This window comes from Crocuta crocuta, unplaced genomic scaffold (assembly GCF_008692635.1).
Source record: "Crocuta crocuta isolate KB4526 unplaced genomic scaffold, BGI_CrCroc_1.0 scaffold124, whole genome shotgun sequence".
NCBI lineage: Eukaryota > Metazoa > Chordata > Mammalia > Carnivora > Hyaenidae > Crocuta > Crocuta crocuta.
Genome location: NW_027551573.1, coordinates 11,252,743 through 11,259,017, shown reverse-complemented (window position 1 = coordinate 11,259,017; position 6,275 = coordinate 11,252,743).

Sequence of the window (6,275 nt, the reverse complement as noted above, 5' to 3'; positions counted from 1 at the left end):
CAGCCGAGTCCCCGCGGGCCAGACCGAGGCTTGGGCGGGTGCGCGCGCGCGTGCGCGAATTCGCGCGGAGCCTGCGTGCCGGGGCGGGATGGGGCGCGGCACGCGCCAGCAGCGACGGCAGACCTCTAGCGCTGACTCCGCGGGACCGCGGCACGCGCTCCCACCCTCACGGTGCCGGTCTTCGAGAACGTCCCGATTCTCACGAGAGGAGACCGTCTTGATGGTCCAGCGGCACAATGACCACGCCTTCTCCTGGCCCTGCGGAATACGTGGGGGCGTGGTTTGGGCGGGACTCGGCGGTAACGGGCGACGGGCTCGACCAACGAATGCACAGAGAGGGCGGGTCGTGGTGCTGGACACGCCCTCCCCCCGGAGGAAGGAGAACTTGAGTGAAAGTGGTGGAAGGCAAAGCGCTTAGCACAAGTCCCGGCATTTAATACACTTCAGTACGTGTTAGCCACTCTAATTATTGAGGAATTGTATTAGATACATGCTGAGTCTGCTATATGACAAGCCTGGAATAGGCGCTAAGAGATATAAAATTCAACGTTAACTCAAAGATTTATTGAAGGCAAATTCTGCCAGCCAGACAAATGTGAATACTAGGAAGTGCCTGCCCTAAAAAAAATATGCAGTCTACTGTGGTACATGGCCTAATATTAGAATACAGCAGAGCTGGGCTGTTGATAGGAAGAGTAAATCGTTTGGCTATTTAGAGCTTCATATCAAAGTTTTAAATCCACATTGCCATTGACCTAGCCTTATAATCTAGCAATTCACCCCTAAGAAATGGTGGAAAAGGTATTTTACACCTGTACTCAAATCCATTTGTGAAAAGATGTTGCACTTTGCAGCACTACTTCTCAGAGCAAAATCGGAAACAGCCCAGGTGTCCAACAACAAATTGCTTGGGCAAATTAAGGCATGCATGCAACAGAATATCGCTGCAGCTCTTTAAAGAATGAGTTGTATCTGTATGAAGTGATATAATGATCTCCAAAATACCATGTTGAGACTCCTAGGTAGCTCAGTCAGTTAAGCATCCAACTTCAGCTCAGGTCATGATCTCACGGTTCACAAGTTCTAGCCCCGCGTACGGCTCTGCTGACAGCTCAGAGCCTGCAGCCTGCTTCGAATTCCTTGTCTCATCTCTCTGTCCCTCTCCTGTTCGTGTTCTCCTTCTCAAAAATAAATATTAAAAAAAAAATTAAAAACAACAAAATACAGCGTTAGTTGGAAAAACAAGGTACAGAACACCTTGTAAAAATAATATGAAAATGAATTTATACTTGCACATTCATTAAGAAACGAGAAAATAAACGACAGCAGGAATAGGAAGGAGATTTATTTTTCATTATATCCTATTGTATTATTTGAATTTCCTACTAGATCAACCTAGTATGGCCTTTTCCCCCATAAAGAGAAAAGGATTTGTAACAACTACTGAGCTACTGAGGAAGCCATCTGCCCCACTGTTGAGGGAGTTAGTAGTTCTAGAAAGTTTTCTAGAAAAGTTGTCTCCAAAGTTGAATCCCTAAGGATGTCAAGTGGAGTTCTCAATCAAAAGTGAAGGTCTACCAGGCAGGTGGGCCACTGTAAGCAAAGACAGAGAAGTCAGCAATTTGGTGTGGGAACACCAAGTGCAAGGCAAAGTGCTGGGGAGGTGAGCCTTATCCAGTTATGCAGGGTCTTTGCTACCATGGGAAGAAGTTCAGGATTCATCCTGAGGTCAATGGGGCAACAAGGGTTTTAAGTTGGAGAATAACAGCATTAGATTTGAATTTGGGAATGTTTGGTCCTGCAAAAGGCAAGTATCAGACCTAAGGCAGGAGGAAAGAAAGGTCAGTAAAGGAGAGGAGAGGGATTAAAAAAATATTAAGGCCATAATGTTAGCAAAACTTGAGAAGACATTTTGCTGTGGCAAGGGGTTATCAGAGGTATTTCCAGGATGACTGTGAAGTTTCTATTACAAAGGACTGGAGGACTAGAAGTAGCAATGGAAGATAGTGCTGTAGTTTTCCATGAATGGTGTGGAGCATGAGTCAGAAACCGAGGCCCTGCAATCCAAGCCCTGAGGAGTTTTCTGAAAGTTTCATTTCCTTTTTCTGGAAATTTCCTCAAAAGGTCACTTGGCTGGAGTAGGTGTTAATGAAGAGGTCTTTTAACGTCTTTAATTCTGTGGAGTTTCCGAAATGGTAAATGTGGCAGACACTGACAGTTGGCTGACACAAACTCCATCTAGGTCCCCACTTCTCTCTAGATGCCCTCTAGCTAAGAGTGGTCATGTGGCGTTATCTGGCCAATAAAATATAAACTAAATTCTGCTGAGTGGGATTTTCTGAAAAGGTTCTGAGTTCCTGATAAAAATGAACAGATTTGGGGCGCCTGGTTGGCTCAGTCGGTTGAGTGTCCAACTTTGGCTTAGGTCAAGATCTCACCACTCATGAGTTCGAGCCTTGCATCGAGCTCTGTGCTGACAGCTCAGAGCTTGGAGCCTGCTTCTGCTTCTGTGTCTCCCCCTCTCTGCCCCTCTCCCACTCTGCCTCTTTCTCTTAAAAATAAATAAATGTTTAAAAAAATGTCTTTAATGAACAGATTCATGTTAAAAAAAAAAAACCAAACTTTGTCATTTGCCTTTCATACTTTTTCGTACTATCTGGAGCATGAATAAGAGACCCTGAAGGTATAAGCATCTTAGGATGAGACAATGAGGTGTTGTATTAGTTATCTATTGTTACATAACAAACTACCCCAAAACTTGGTGACACAAAGAAACAAACATGTATTATCTTGGTTTCTCTGGGTTAGGAATCCAGGAGTGGTTCTGCAGTCTCATCTGAATGCTCAACAAGGGGGAGATCTATTTCTAAGCTCACTCTTTTGATTGTTGGCACACTATACTGTCCCTCATCATATCATCCCTTTACAACATGGCAATTGTGACCTGCCTCACAATATACCAATTTGGCTTTCCCTAGAATCAGTGATCCAAAAAAGAGAATGCTCATGACAGAAGCCACACTCACTTTATAATTTAATCTCAGAAATGGCATCCCATTGCTTCTGCTATATTCTAGTCACTAAGCTAGTCACGAAACCCAGCCCACACTCACTGGGCTGACTACCCTAGAAGCCATGCATAGAACTATATCAAAATCCACTAAGGATGAACAAAAAGCTAGAAAGTGTGTGGGTCTCCAGGAGCACTGTTAAGTGCCTACTCCAGTATAGCTTGCCTCCCTATTTTCCTTATAATGTGAAAAGAGGAAAGCAGCTCAAAATAAGTTACAGCTCCATGCCCACCAGAAGAGTGACATCAAATGTTGTGTGTGTGTGTGTGTGGGGGGGGTATAAAATAGTGTAATCACTTTGAGAAAAGGTCTAGGAAAAGTAAATATACATATGCCTATGACCCAGTATTTCCAATCTTAGATAATTATCCAAGAGATACGAAAAGATATTCCACAAAAAGACTTGTGCAAGAATGTTCATAAGAGCTTTATTCCTAATAGGCTCAAACTGTGGAAAAAACCCCCACAAATATCCATCAAACAGGTAAATAGATAAATTGTTATATTTCCTTCATGGAATACTAATCAGCTTTTAAAAGGAACGAAATATTGATATACACAAGATGGATTAATTTCAAAAACATTATGCTTAGTAAAAGAAGCCTTACACAAAAGAGCACATCCTGTACAATTCTGCTTATGTGTAATTCTAGAATAGGCAAAACTATTCCATGGTAGAAGAAAATCAGAGCAGTGTTTGCCTCTTGGGGTCTTGTAAGAGAGGGGATAACATGAAAAGGGGTATGACAGAACTTTCTGGGCTGATAGTAATAATCTGTATCTTCAGAGAGGTTTGTGTTTGCATTTATCAAAACATGCTGAATAGTACAATGAAGATTTGAGCATTTTATCAAATTTAAATTTATGAGAACAAGAACCTTAAACAAATAGTGAACTCTAGGTAATGATATGTATGATAAAGTATTAAGGGTGAAATGTGCTAATGCCTGCAACTTTACATTGAAATGCATAAAAATAAAGGATAGCTACATGGGTAGATAAGTGATAAAGTATAATCATAAAGTAAAGTAATGTCAATCTAGGTGGCTGGCATATAGGTGTTCACTGCAAAGTTTAGGTAATTTGTATGTTTGAAAATTTTCAGAAGTTACAGGAAACAAAACCAATTTATTTGAGCCACCGTTCATTACATTTTCAATTTGTTATCAACATATTCCTTACACTGATACCAAAACAAGGATTTTAAAAAAATTTTTTTAATGTTTATTTTAGAGAGAGAGAGACAGAGTACGAACAGGGGAGGGGTAGAGAGAGAGGGAGACACAGAACCCAAAGCAGGCTCCAAGGCAAGGCTGTAAGCACAGAGCCTGATGAGGGGCTCAAACTCACAAACCCTGAGATCATGACCTGAGCCGAAGTCAGAAGCTTGACCGACTGAGCCACCCAGGCACTCGAAAACAAGGATTTTCTATAAAGTGAATGACACTGGCCCTAACACTTATTCATTCATTTAACAAACATTTACTAGGTACCTACCATGTGCTGGACCTTGTGCTCTTGATGGTGTTATGATCTTGTGAGGAAAAAAGTCCCTATTGTTGTGAATCTTATAATCTAGCAGAGATGACAAACACATACTATCAAACCAATAAATATGTAACTACTGTGATGACAATTACAAGGAAACATACTGGGGCTCTAAGGCCACTGACAAGGAGACCTGACCTGTAGTGGGGTGGAGTAATCAGGTAATGCATCATGGGGGAAATGTGCATGATGGGTAGAGGTAATAAGGTGAAGAACAGTAGCAACATGGGCAGATTAGCTAAGAGGAAGTGAAAGGAGGCTTTGTGACCAAAGCACCAACAGAAAGGAGAGTCCAACCTACTGACAGGTCCTGGAAGAGAGTCTACTTTCCACTGGTCTTTGATCCTATCTCTAACTTTACCCAAGATCTTTCATGCATGCTATTAAAGTAACTGTAGGTGCTCTAGTCTCACAAGAAGCAATCAGACTAGGCAGGAGCTTCTTTAATAATGGCAATTACATACTTAATAAACCAAAATGGCTATTCAAAGCCACTTTGTTTTTTGTTTTAAGTAAATTCTACCCCCAACACAGGGCTCTAACTCACAACACTGAGATCAAGAGTCACATAAGTAAATCAAATATTCCCTTTTATAATCAGGACCCAAGCTACTTCAGGGACATGACAGGGAGATGAGATGTAGCAGCTTCCATCTCATTCCTTTATTTTGACACTCAAACCAAAGTTTCTACCAAGGAACCTCTTAAAGCTCCTCCCACCCCCCAAGTGGAAAGGAGAATAAGCATGCTGGGATGCTTGGCAGGACTTTATGTGTATAAAATTACTCATTTTTCTTGAAAATCTAATATAGCTCCTAGTTACAAATTTAAAGCTGTAGTTTCGGGCACATAGGTAGCTCAGTTGATTGAGTGTTCAACTCTTGATTTTGGCTCTGGTCATGATCTCAGTTTGTGAGATGGAGTCCCATGTTGGACTTTGCCCTGTTAGCTGCTTGGGATTCTCTCTCTCCCTCTCTCCCTCTCTCTTGTGCCTTTCCCCCACTTGTGCTCTCTCAAAATAATCTTAAAACAAAAAAGTTGTAGTTGCTATTTACAGAAAAGCCACAGGCTCAAAGTGACTGAAAAGGTCAGCCCTCTTCTATAGCTGAGTAACTCTGGACAGTCCAAGCCAGGCACCAGCCTTCAGTGAGCACTGAACTCAGCCCAACTAGCTACCCTGGACACAGAAGGGCCTCCAGAGGTATCCCACACACCTTACTTTGTTTCTTCTGCTCTTACTTTTCATAGTATTAAATACTACTTATTGGGCATCTACTCCATGTCTGTGTTTTATATTGTCCCCTCTTGATCCCCAAACCTTGCAAGGTGGTATCATGAACTTCATTTTATAGTTAAGTAAAGCTCAGGGGAGAGTATCGAGTCAGGAAACTTTCTTCTGCCAAAATAGATAGCCCAGCTCTCCAAAATAGTTTAAGCAAAAAGAGGACTTGCCATCTCACATAACCAAAATACACTAATAGCTGTGTGCCACTAAAGGCACAACTCAATCCAGGAGTCATTTCTGCCTCTCAAGTCTATACCCTTTCTTGGAGGTGGTAAGGATTATTGCTAGGATAACTGAACATTCTGTAACTGCTCCTTTCCATGTCTCATCACATTTCACTGCTTCTTTTTGGGTTGCCTACCCATCCCCAA